This window comes from Hipposideros armiger, unplaced genomic scaffold (genome assembly GCF_001890085.2).
Source record: "Hipposideros armiger isolate ML-2016 unplaced genomic scaffold, ASM189008v1 scaffold_124, whole genome shotgun sequence".
Lineage (NCBI taxonomy): Eukaryota > Metazoa > Chordata > Mammalia > Chiroptera > Hipposideridae > Hipposideros > Hipposideros armiger.
Window position 1 is genome coordinate 2,873,081 of NW_017731474.1, and position 13,739 is coordinate 2,886,819.

Here is a 13,739-nt window from a genome sequence, read left to right on the forward strand (position 1 = left end):
CTAAACTTTCACCTTCAGACCTAATGCCAGTCAGGCCCCAGAGAAACACTTCTCTATCCTTGCCCTTTGTCCTAAAGAAAGTAGCTCCATCTAAATGCCCTGAGGACCTGTGGGCCGGAGAGCTGCTGTTTACAGCAGAGAGAAGACACACCTCGCTGTGTGGGGAAAGATTGGAGTAGCAGAAGAGCTTAGGTAAGAGAAAGACAAATTAACTTGTCAAATCATTTTTCTCTGATGGTGTGAATGTGATAGAATCTCATGGGATCAAATATTTCCCGGTAGTGCTGAGCATCCCGTTTCTTATTTCTCTTTGTAGTTCCAGAGGTATTTACAAGTTAGTACAGTACTCAGAGCACTAGCACATGGACTTTTAGGAACATGTTCTAAAATAATCCAGATTACTACTAGATCTATTGGATGTGGATCTAAATATAATGCGAGAAGTATTTTTCTTAACATTATTACATGGCTCCATATATTGCTTCAAAAGATGGTGGAAATCATGATATGACAATTTATATATTGAAATTAAGACACCATAATATTTTGTGGTAACAGTAATCTATTATATGCAAACCAAATACAATGTTTGAGCATCATATATAAAAGAAGTTTGTTAACAACTTCAGCTACTGCTTTAGTAGAACAAGTGTTTTCCATATAGAAATCAATAAAAAGTTACCTGCAAACTATATTTCAAAAAACGTGTTTATTTTAGCATTACTGTCAATAGAATATAAAATATGTAGACGTGTTGATTATAACATAATTAGTGTTTTGTTGAAACAAAGACAAGAAAAGCAAATTTTACAGAATACATTTGTGAACTAATGAGTTATTTTATTATCAAACATTACTAGCCCATCAAGAAAACACCCAGTCATGCACAATAATAATTAAATCCAGTCATCTTTTGAGAGTTTGTTGACTTTTAGTCATACAAAAACAATAGCTTTAAACAGTTGTTCATTCTACCATTGTGAATATTTATTTGTCAAGGAAGGGGATATCATATATATTATTTAGCAGTTGGTTAACTTGTCGTATGTCTTACAATCTATGGCACGTGGCTTCTATTTGAACTCGTGCCACATTTGCCTTATTTACCCACATTCTCCCTTCTTCCCCTTTCTTCTCCCTTTGATATGACTTTATTTCTTCCTCTTATTGCTCTCTCCTCTCCTTTTTCCTTATACATCTTATTGCCTAATCTCAAGTGCTTAATAAATGTAACATTTCCTTATTATTTCATCTCTGCATCTGCATCTCTCCTAGAGGGCAGGAAAATCCAATCTTAGTCATACAGAATCGGACCTGAGGTTGGAATTCCCTTCTTCGTTCTCTAGGGCCATAGAACAAATCAAAAAGCTTACACAGAAATCAGAAAAAGGCCCTTTCACTTCAGGGCATCAGGTTGAGCCCTGAAATCACGGGTCTCTAGCTAGGTGAAGGCGGCAGTTCTGCAGCTTCCTGGCACAGCTGGGGCCTCGTCTCAGGCACCACTGCTATTGGAGCCTGGTGGTCAGAGTCCAGGCTCTCCAGGCTCTCACAGCCATTTCCTTCTGAGGTCCTGCCACCCGCCAAGGTGCTGGGCGTGCTGGGTGTGGTTCACACTATTTGAAGGTCTGCTAACCCTAACCCCTTTCCAGTCTGGGAGAAATATTTCTGCTTCCTTTTGCAACCTTCAAATTCCCCCTCCCTCCCTATCCCCTCAATGATTCTTTCAAGAACCGTATGTTTCTGGAAAAATAAGCCCGAGAGTTAAGTTGTCTGAAGGTAATCTCTGTTTTTATGGATCACAACTCCTTTAATGCAAGGAAGTCAACACAAAGGTCTGGCTATCTGCTTGAAAGAGGGGAAAGAAAAATACAGAAAGGGTAAAACAAATCAATCTTGTAAAACATTCTGTCTCACACTGGACTTGGGCATAAGGAGAAGAGGGCAGTGTCCTACTGAATTCTGGAGGCCGAGTGAGAGCGGAAAATCAAAGGAGGGGCCCAGCTCATGAGCACTGATTTCAGGTTTTAAAGGAAACTTCAGATTTTGGTCTGGACCATCCCTTACACTCACTGGAAAAGGGATGGAGGCGGACGCAAACTTATACTTCTGACCAGGGGTCAAGTCAGTACATTTGGCTGGTGCATCCCCTGAGATGTATCTCTTAGAAATTAGTGTTTCCTTCAAGTTCCCTTACTTGCCACCCTGACCCCCACACGTGCCCGTTGCCCCACACATCCTTAACATATAGACAAAGTTCAACATGCTCAACAGTGAGTTCCTTCTTATTTTATATATTCACTTATTCAACAAATATTTGTTGAGGGTCTTCTAATTGCCAGGGATTTTACTAGGTGCTAGGTGTATTGATCTATATAATAGATATGATTTTGTCCTATGAAACTTACAGCCCAACAAGGGAGATATCCAATAAACAAGGAAACAAATAAATATGAATTATAAATTTTGCTAAGAGAGTGTACACAGAGAATGACCAGTATATGAAAGAACTTAAAACATTGTTATATGAAGAATTGAAGGAGTTAGGAAGGTGTTTCCTTCTCCACAGAAGGTTCAGAAGAACTTCTTAACAATACATAAATTTTAAAGGATGCCAAGTGAAAAAGCACTTTCATAAATCCTAAGGGGTTAAGCTAGCATCAAAAGCTAGAAGCTTTAGGGAGATCCGTGTTGGATTGACTGGATGAAGAATTTTTTGAGTTGTGGAAGAATGGAATGGGCTGCTTGGAGGGTAGGGTCAGGTCAGGTAGGGTCAGGAACTCCTGACCTGATAAAATAGCCATAGTTTCTACTCAGGGGAGTAAATACACAACATGTATGAATCTCAGAAACATGCTGATTGAAAAAAGTCCTACCCAAAAAACTATATATTGTATGATTCCATTTACTTGAAATTCTAGAAGAGGGAAAACTAATCTATAGGGAAGGACGAGAACAATGATTGCCTGGGGAGAGGAGCAGGATGGTGAGGGGTGGGATTCTGTATCTTCATAGAGATTTGGCTTACACAGGTGTATGCATTGTCAATATTCATCCAATGGTTCACTTAATATTTGTGCATTTTACTATATATACGTTCTATCTAAAAACAAATAAGGGAAGAAGGGAGGGAGGAAGGGAGGGTCTATGTTCTTTCCATTGTACCCCAGCATGGATAATATTCGTGTTTAGGCTAGGGAACACACGTTACCAGGAGTGGATTGGGGTAGAGGTGCATGTCACCATTAAGATTCTTTGTAACTGTGAGATTCTGAGAAACTTGTAGGGTTTACTATGAACCAGGAACTATTTTCAAATTTTGACATTTATAAAGTCATTGAATCTTCACCAAAACTCTATGAGGTAGATACTATTACTATCCCCATTTACAAGTGAGGAAACTGAGGCATAGAGATGCATACACAGATATTTAGTAGCACCTAAATCAAAGTAAAGGAACTACAATAATTGGGATATACTCAAAATTTAAAACTTAGTCTTTGAGAACTTTCTTTAAATGGCTTTGGTTTAGAGATTTGGTTTCAATCTCTCAGACTCTTGTTTGTTTTCTTTGTTTTTTAAAGATTTTTATTAAAAATATAGCTAACATTACTTTCAGGGATACACCATAGTTATTCAACATTTATATACCTAAAGAAGTGATCACCATAAGTCGAGCAACCGTCTGACACTGTACCACACTATCACAATATTACTGACTATATTCCCCATGCTGTACATTACATCCCCATGACTTATTTGTTCTATACCTGGAAACTTGCACCTCTTATTGTCCTTCCCCTTTACCCCTTTGTAAGTTTATCAATTACAGTTGACATTCAATATTAATTTCAGGTGTACATCATAGTGGTTAGACATTTATATAATTTAAGAAGTGCTCCCCCGACTAGTCTAGCACCCACCTGGCACTATACATAATTATGACCATATCACTGACTATATTGCCTATGCTTTACTTTACATCCCCATGACTTGTAACTACCAATTTGCACTTTTTAATCCCTTCACCTTTTTCACTCTGCCCCCCATCACCTATCACCTCAACAAATCTAGTACCCATCCTACATCATACATAGTTATTACAATTTTATTGACTGTATTCCTTATGCTACACCCTACATCCCCTTAACTACTTTGTAACAACAAATGTGTTCTTCTTACTCCCTTTTTCTTCTTTCACCCACACCCCCAACCCCCCTCCCACCTGGCAACCACCAAAATGTTTTCTGTACCTATGAGTTTGCTTCTGTTTTGTTTGTTAATTTTGTTCTTAGATTCCACATAGAAGCGAAATCACATTGCATCTGTCTTTCTCTGTCTGACATACTTCACTCAGCGCAGTACCCTCCAGGCCCATCCATGTCCCTGCAGATGGCAAGAACCCGTTCCCTTCAATGGCCGAGCACTATCCCATTGTACATATGTACCACCTCCACTTTATTCATTCCATTGACAGACACCCAGGCTGCCTCCACATTTTGGCCATTGTAAACAATGCTGCAATGAACAAATGGATGCACATGACCCCTCGAAATAGCATTTCGAGTGTCTTTCGATAAATACCCAGAAGTGGGATTACTGTGCCCTTCATTGTTCCTTCTTATAGGCTTTGTTTTAAAGCCTATTTTGTCTTGTATAAGTATTACTACACCAGCTTTAAAATTTTTTTTCATTTCCATTTTCATGAAATATCTTTTTCTATCCCTTTACTTTCTATCATCTGTGTCTTTCAATCTGTGTGTCTTTCAATCTGAAGTGAGTCTCTTGCTGGCAGCATATGTAAGGGTCTTGTTTTCTTATTTGTTCAACCCTCATATGTTTTTTGATTGGAGTATTTAATCAATTTACATTGAAAGTCATCATTGATAGGATATGTAGCTATTGCCATTTTATCATTCACAATTTTGATTTTTTTTTTTCCATCTTAAAGAAGTCCCTCTAACATTCCTTGTAATACTGGTTTGGTGATGAAGAACTCCTTTAGTTTTTTCTTGTCTGGGAAACTCTGTATCTGTCCTTTGATTTTAAATGATAGCCTTGCTTAGTAAAGTAACATTTCTTTGTTTCCTCATTTTGGCTGCCTCTCTGTGTTTGTTTCTATGTATTAGGTAGATCTACTATGTCTCCCAGTCTTGGCCGGGTGCTCTTACGTAGTAGGTGTCCTGTGGGGCCCAGGGGCACAGTTTTCCTGGTCACGTGATCTGGGTGCTCCAGGACTGTCCCTTATGGGGATTATGTATGCCTTCCTGTTACAGTTGAGCCTTGATTGCTGTTGGCAGGTCAGTGGGTGGAACTGACCCTCAAGCTAACTGGCTGTGGGATTTTGCTGTGTCTACTACCGCTTAGGGTTGCTGTGTAGGGGACTTACCCCACTGAGTGTGATTCACTCCAGTGGGCTCTGGTGCCTACTGAGACTGCCCTTTGTGTGTGCCACTGGTGGGGCTAATTGGGCAGTGCTCTGCTATAGTCTGAAGCCAACCTCCAAGCATGTTGGTTCTGGGGCCCCTTGGGAGGAGCTCCAGTGCAGGCCTAGGTCAGCCACTGCCTGTTACTGACGGGGGCTACCTGGTAGGAACTGAAAAGCTGCCTCTGTTAAACCTGGAGGCACATGGGAGAGGCCATGCTGTGAACTGAGGATGGCTACCACCAGTACCAGGTCTGGGGTAACTTGTAAAAAGTCAGGACACCCTAGGCTTGCTGCCACCTGCTGGCTCCCGTGAGGTTCAGCATCTGATAAAGCCTCATGCAGTATGTGAGTGGGGTGAGGCAGGGTCTCAGGGAGTCACTAGAGTGGGAAGAGTCGTGGTCACCAGGTTAATGTAGACTGGTTTGGTGACAGTGCTGAGCCTGGAACAACTCAGAAAAATCTCAGTGCATACTGAGGCCAGTTGCCACCTGCCTGGGGCTCTTGGATTCCAAGTTTCCCAAGAAAGAGTGCAATGTGGGCGGGGCTGGCTGCTTGAGGAGAAAGTACCTCCAGCATTGGGGGAGTTGGTGAAACAGGGTCCCAGCTGAGTCTGCAGGGCGGAACAGTGGAGCTCACCAGGCCAATCAGATTCACATTTTGCCTGTGGGGGAGGGCTCAGTATAGGAAAATTGTGTTGGCCTGCTGGCTGCAGGGCTGCACAGCTGATTTTAAATGACTCCTCATTGGAAAAATGCTGACTGTCCTCCAGTCCTCCCCCTGAAGCTACACACCTCAGTCTGCCCCACCATATATCTCTGAGGCCCTGGGAGTCACCTTCCCTTCACTGGAATCTAAGGTAAGTGCCTGCAAGCATATAAGTCTCTGCATGGGCCGTTTAAGAGGACATTTGGGCTTCACGCAGCCTTTCGTCCCACCCAGATGGTCGGAATCCCCACTGTTTTGCACAGCCAGATATTTTGGGGGCTCCTATTCTCGGCACCAGTACTCTGGGCTGGGGAGCCTGGTGTGGAGTGCTGGGATCACTCGCTCCTCTGGCGGGAACCTCCGCAGTTGAAATATCCCTCCTGATTCTCAATCGCCGCAGAGAGGTTGGGGGCCCATTCCACGTCTCCGTCCCTCCTACCAGTCTCCACGTGGCTTCTTTATATTTTTAGTGATAGACTTCTGTTCGGCTAGACTTCAGGTGGTTTTCTAGGTTGATTGTTGTATACTTTAGTTGCAATTTTAATGTGTTCACGGAAGGACACAGGCATGGTGTCTACTCTGCCATCTTGGATCTCTCCTCTCAGACTCTTGAGAACATTTTTTTTCCTGTTAGGACACTGATCCCTTTTTAATGTACAAGCAGCTCTCTGACTTGTGCTTCTCTTCCCAGAATTCTAAGGCATTGATTCAAACAATGTGGATCAAATTAAATAATTGGCCCATAGGAGTACACTGTAACTGAGCAAATAGATGGTTAGAGGGGTCCCATTTGAGAATTCATCATTTGCTTTCAGTAGAAAGGGTAGTTTAATCTCTCTAAAAGTCTGTGTCACCCTGTGATAATTGATTTAGCCGTGGAATTAGCCTTTCAGAAAGCACCTGCATTTCTATGGCAGTTCTGCTGATGGAAGTCCTGGAGAGGCCCAGGAGTGTCTGGGGTGTTCTTTCTAGATATTCACAGGAGAGAAGGTGAGGACTGCAGCATTCAGAGGCGGTTAATTCCTAAGGGCTAGGCTTTGTTCATTTTGAAGAGAATTTAAATTGGCTGGTGTTCTAGAAACTGTGACAAAGAAATTCAGATGAGTCGTCAGAAGTTACTTGAGCAGCTTGGATGGTAGGCACTGTTGGTTCTCAGTACCAAAGATCAAACCTCTCCCCTCTTTTATAAGTATGTCTTAAAAGTTTGGGTAAGTACAAATGCCAGTTATAATCCATGTCTATTTCCAGAAAGCATTGCCATTGTCTTGTGGTCATGAGACTCAGCATGATGTACGCTGTTAACACATTGGCAAATCTTTCAAATAGTAAAAGAGGAAGCTATAAAAATTTAGGAGAATGTCACCATCTGCTAGTTCTAAGAGGGTAGAAGGTGGCATCATGGAAAGGTTTTGAAGAGCAGAACACTCTGAGGTGGACAAATGGTAACTTCTGTATTCTCCTAAAAGCACAGAAGGTGCCAAATACAGATATCTGAAAGGTGTTACATTTGGGGACCACCAAATTCAAATGTCCAGGTTTGTTAGTCATCAGTGACAAATGGGTAGCATGTTGCATTTTGTTTGATCTAGATCTCTGCTACTTAAAGTGTAGTTCTGACCAGCAACAAGCACCATCACCTGGGATCTAGTTAGAAATGCAAATTCAGGCCTCACCTCAAATCTAATGAGCCTGAATGCCTGGGGCTGGTGGTTAAGTATCTGCATTTTAACAATACCCCTAGACCAGTACTTCTCAAACTATCTGTGGAGGAGGGCAATTTTATTTTTTCCCCCAAATTTGTCACCCATTTTTTGGGTAAGACATCCTGTTCAGCAAGATAAACCCAGCAATCCCTCCCTGAGGTGTTGCAGCAATGTCCATTTCTATAGAAGTTTTAAACACTTACTCTCTACTTGCATACTTTTCCTACTGGAGATTGTTGTAATGAGAGTTCACGGCTGACATTGGTCCACATACCACACTTCGAGTAGCTAGTATCTAAGCCGTACTCTCCAGTACACTGGCCTTTCTCACTCCAGGATGATAACTATTGCTGCCTTGAACTCATGGATCTTTGCCATGAAACTCCACAGAGCCTCACAGAGAATAAAACTATGGAGATGAGAATTAATTAGAAAGCACTCTTCCATCTAGATCGGTCAGGCAGTTACTAAACACACTTTCAAATAGCTCTTTTTCAGCTGAAATAAGTCAGGCAAAATTTTAGTCATGGATGGATCATCTCATGTTATTGCATTAAGACGTTGAATTACAAAGATTTGCTTTTCGTGTATTACTGTTGTGGTTCATGAAACTCACAGTTGCCATGAGTATGTAGATATTATGGAGCAAAGTAAATTTATTTTCATGTCTCTCTTCTAAATGGAAATAAGTTTCTAATTTTCTGCTAAAAGGCTGTGTTAAGGAATTTGGCTGGTCAGTTGACATTTGGAGTCCATCAAATTCTAATTGATGAATAAACACAAGGAGAATGTTTCTCTTCTGGACTTAAATTATAGCGTTGTCTTTGTCACATGAAATTGAGGTGTTATAAAAATTTGCTTTAATCTGTACTCCATTTGGTTATCCATCCGATAGCCACATCTCTTAAAATCTTGTTAAAATACATTAGGGCTTATTACACCTCTTGTTTATATTAGGGGTTCAGTAACAGAAGGTGTCAATGATGTAAATATTACATAAAAGTAAAGGCTTCAGAGATGAAAACAGTGCTTAATGGAGCTGCTTTGCTAGTGGGAAATTAATTCTGATAATATCCAGAACCGGTTCTTACTCTGAGATGCTCCCCACTTACAGAGTGTCAAACAGCCTTTTAGCAACCTTTGAGAAAAAGAAAAATCTACGATTGTTTACATAAAAATGTTTCAAACTCTTTATCTGCTATAACTTTTGTATAGCCAAGTGGGTGCATTAGGATTTATACTAAGTCTCTTTATCTGGTAAGATAAAAGAAATGTTTATAATTTCTCTGAAATGTATTTGCTTTTCCTATGGCTGTGGATAATATCATTAACCCCCTAAAAGGAGCCATTTAAGAAATAGCTGTTTATCCTACAACACAAACAGTAGCATAAGCCTTTTGGTATTTTCTAAGGTCTAAAAATGAATAATTGGCCTTTTGCAGTTATTTGACCTCTTCTATAAGAAGCGGCTTGGTTTTTTGAAGTTTACCCCAGTTTTTAAGAATACCAATGGCAAATCGCTTGGAATGGTTTCTCATCTTGGTTTCTTGAATTCACATGTGACGAAAGTATATCCTGAAGAAAGTGCAAATTAAAATCACAATAAGGTGCTATTTCACACCCACCAGATTGGCAAAAAAAAAAAAAAATCCAAGGATACCAAGTGTTGGTGAGGACATGATGCAAAGAGAACTCTCACACAAACTGGTGGCAGCGTGAATTGGTACGGCCACTTTGGAAAACAACTTGGTCTTATGTAGTAAAGTACAGAGTGTGGATACTCTACAACTCAGAATTTCCCTTCCTAGGTGAACACACTATGGAGATTCTTGCATATGTACACTAGGATAAACACAAAAATATTCTAAGAGGTGTAGTTTCTGACAACAAAAATTCCCAACAGGAAACTTAAAAGGCCATCTAGTAAGAAAGATAAATTCATACTGTTATATTCATACAACTGCAGAAGTGATTAAAATATAGCTACATGCATCAACAAGGGTGAATCTTAAAAACATAACATTAGATTAAAGAGCAAGTTCTAGAAAAGATTTCATTTGAACAAAGTTAAATAATGTGCAAAACTAAGCAATATGGATGTGAGACAAAATGATTTAGAAGTACAAGTGCCCATGATGTAGGGGTGGTGGCCCTAAGTTGGTTTTCTCTTCCTTTCAGAAGGGGAAGAACACGCTGTGCTTGATACAGGACACATAGTGATATTGAGAAACTAATGCTGGGTGGCCCCTCAAGAGAAGTTAGTTACATATCAGCTGAAGCATTTGAAGTGCTTCTCACGTGGAGCCTTGCATTCTTGCTTTTGGTGTACACGTCCATGAAGAAGTTTGGTGACTGGTTGACTCAAGAGTCAGAAATCTGAACCTAAATCTTGACCCCATCGCTTGTTATAGGTGTAGTCCTGGGAAAATTCTATAACCCCTTGGAGCTTCTATGTCCACATCTATAGAATGAAGACCCACAGAAATTTTGTGAGATGCAAATGATGCAAATGATATGAAACATGTGAAAACAACTACAGCAGTGCCTGTGGTTGTTAATTAGCATTCAGTTATATTTGCTCCCTTAATTTTTTCCCTCTGATATCAAGTTGCTTGAGGGAAGGATCAGGGCACATTTATTTTCATTGTCTTAAGGGCCTGGAACATAACAGGTGCTAGATAAATGTTATTAAATGTGCAAATGAGAGGGCTATCGGTACAGCTTTGGAGCTAACCATTGCATCCTAGTAAATTAAATACCTTTTCCCCTTCATGAGATGTCCGTTAAGATGAGTATATTAGGTAGGCATTAGTTTTAGCAGCATTTAACAGAGACTCAAATGACAGGGGCTAAAGAGATAGAAATTTATTTGTCTCCCTTGTAAAGGTTTTGTTTTGTTGTTTTTTTGAGGAGCATCCGCTTTATTGGTCATTCGTGCTTAGAAAGGTGGTAGCTTGGGCCCCTGTAAAAAGCCTCAATGCAGGCAATGCAGGTTAACATTGATGTAGTGGCTCCATTGTGCGCCCAGTGACCTTTGACCTCATTGTCCCAGATGGAGGAAAGAGAAGAAGTGGTACATTGCCACCGTGTTTAATGACACAACCAGGAAGTCGCACATAATCTCTTTTCCTCACCTTCCATTACCCAGAAGTTCTAGCTGCAACGAGACTGGAAATGAAATTTTGTTCCAGCAGCCATGTGGCTTCCATTTGGAAAGGGAAACTAGATATTAGATAACAATCTGAAGTTCCTTCCACAGTCTTTCTTCTATAACACTTTTTGGGAAATGGAATGATTGCTGGTTCCCTATTGTGGACTATGAGGATTGCAGCCGCTTTCCAGGGGTGGAGGAGATAAAGTGTAGAAGCATCCTGAGTCCCAGATAAATAAGGAGTTGCCATTTATGGAATTATCCACTTATGTGTGACAAATAAATTGGTTTCTTTCAACCCCTATTATTTTGGATCTTTTTTATCCGCAACTAAACCAATATTCTAAATAATGTAATGGCTGGTGCGCATGTGTGTGTCTGTGGTGATGTGTGAGGTAAGGAAACTTGAACCCTTCTGTCCATGTTGTTACCCACTGGGGAACAAGTGGTTCCTCTCTCTCCTGACCGGGCAGCTACAATGACTGGCAGGAAACCATTCTCCTCTCCACCCAGCTGTGACTTCATTCTATTAGGTTAAAATTTAAATCAAGGGTGAGTTAATATACCGAATTGTACCCCAGTGGCCTCCAATTTATTCTCTTTCTCATTTATAGGGTCAGTCCTCATATACTTATGCTTTATACTAGCAGTACAAATTGTACAAGACTCTTTAAAAAAAACCAAGCCAATCAGAAATAATAAGATGATAAAACACAGCCCTGCCTCACTGTAGAACATCTCGGTATGTGAAAATTCAGATATATTTAGAGTGATAATGCCTATACAAAAAGATTGATCTCTTTACAAAATAATTTACTGAATATCTAATAATTGCTGAATACGTAAATCCCTTTAAGTAGTGACATTTACTTGCATATTTATAGTACTGTGCCCAAATTACTTGCAATGTTCACATAACCCATCTGTTACACCGGCTCAAATACCCGTTCTGGGTCTGAATAAAATAAATGGAATTTTATCAGTGTAACATTCTTTTTTTCAAGTTACTACCGCTTTGACATTATCAGTCAGTATGAATAACCTGAAGGAATAGTAAAGAAACATTTTCTAAAGACGTAGTAAAGGAATTAAAATGGCGTTCTAGTTTGCACAAGATCAACTCTTCCATGTTTCTTTCCATTACATTTTATCATCGGTCTGACACATATTTTTTTTTCCCACATTTTAGAGTTCTTACATTGTGTGCTTTCTAGTTTATATCTTGTATTTTTTTAATGTAATTTAAAATAAACCTCAACTCTAGGCATTTTCCCTTTTTACATTGTAGCTGTGATACCACAGAAGGTTGAACCTAAAATAATTATGATGCCTTAAGGCAAGACCTCCAGCTTTTGAAGTAGGCCAGGCTTTGTACCTAACAGCTTTCACCTCTAATAACACAGAAAAATACAAAAAACACCTACAGGAGAAACCAGCCTTTCATCTGGGGTGCCTTTTCTTTAGGAGTTCTTTAAAAACAAAACAAAACAAAACTGTTTTAATGATCTGTTTTCTTTCTTTTCTTCAGGAAGATGTTCTGGATTTGAATATGGTTTCTTTCTTTCCCCATGAGTTCATGAAGTCCACTTTTCATGAGCAGTCAATTAAGTAACTCACCAGCATCGCAGCCCCAGTTCCATTTGCAGCTCATGCTGCCACTCCGCGAGGAGGAAAGGCCCTGGTGGGCATCCAAGTCCACACACTAGGCAAGAAAACCAAAGTTTGAGAAGGGCGTTGAGGACCGTCTCTTCTGGGTTATACCAGGACGAGGGAAGCATTCAGAACCTCTATCAGGGTCCTCGTTCAGGTTGATTACCTTCTCTTCCATTCCCAGGGAATGTCTTCTCCAGATAGGCAGGGATGGGAAAATCTTTTATTAGCACTCTAAATGCAAATTTATAGAAAGGAATTCAATTACCAGAGAGAAAACCATACATACCTACAGACAATGTAAGACTATCCAAACAACCCTTATACCGGCAGGCTCTCTTCTATCCAGATATCTGCCCTATGGTCCATTCTGCTCACTCTCTGCCTCTGGGAAACAGGAGATTCTCTTTCCAGAGTTCCTCAACTGAGGCTGCCTCACTTGGGGGTTTCTACTCCCAGCTCTGACCTGGCCAGAGTCCCCTTGGGACTTCTTCAAGACGCCAACACACATCTGTATCACGGGTTCTGCTGGCCTGGTTTCTGGGTTCTCTGTGTTGGTTGCTGAACTCCAGTGCACTCCACTTGGAAGAAGGAAGCAGAGAAAATCCCCTCATATTCACTTCTGAAGTATTGCTTTTTCTTCTTGCCACTGTGTTGCTGGCCCATCTCCAGTCTCCGCCTATCTTCATGCTGGACAAAGCAAACACTAGAAAAACTCAAATAGTTCCTCTCTCTACTTCAGAAATGTCCAGTAGAATTGCATCTAACCACAGGCCAAGTGCTTCCAGCCTGCCTTCTTCTGCCTGACAGACCCCAGCATATGAGCTCTGGTAACCATTTTCTGTCCTGCGTTTTATTTACTTCCTGCATGAACCATAGATGCTTGTTGGAGTGGAAGACAATCAAGTGGAATGAAGAGAACTTTGACCTTGAAGCCAGACAGATAGCAAGCTTAGTCTGTGTGTCTTCATATGTCATTTACCTCACTGAGACTCAGTTTCTTCATCTGTAAAATGGATGTACACGTGACCCTACTGAGTCAGCAGGAGCCAAAAGAAACCTCTTTACTAGGGATTCCCCCTCAGACTAGTCTCCATACATCTTT

General features: G+C 40.6%; 1 long non-coding RNA gene across 2 annotated transcripts; it reads right to left on the reverse strand.

Moving 5' to 3' along the window:
- Positions 1–10,683: 10,683 nt before the first annotated feature.
- On the reverse strand, positions 10,684–13,229 carry LOC109385751 (uncharacterized). 2 transcript variants are annotated; one of them, XR_002124680.1, is made up of 2 exons: positions 13,101–13,229; positions 10,684–12,868 (listed from the first exon to the last, which is right to left on the reverse strand). It is a non-coding gene; the product is annotated as an uncharacterized LOC109385751 (long non-coding RNA). The 2 variants fall into 2 exon arrangements; XR_002124681.1 differs by having other exon boundaries at positions 12,962–13,229.
- Positions 13,230–13,739: the final 510 nt, after the last annotated feature.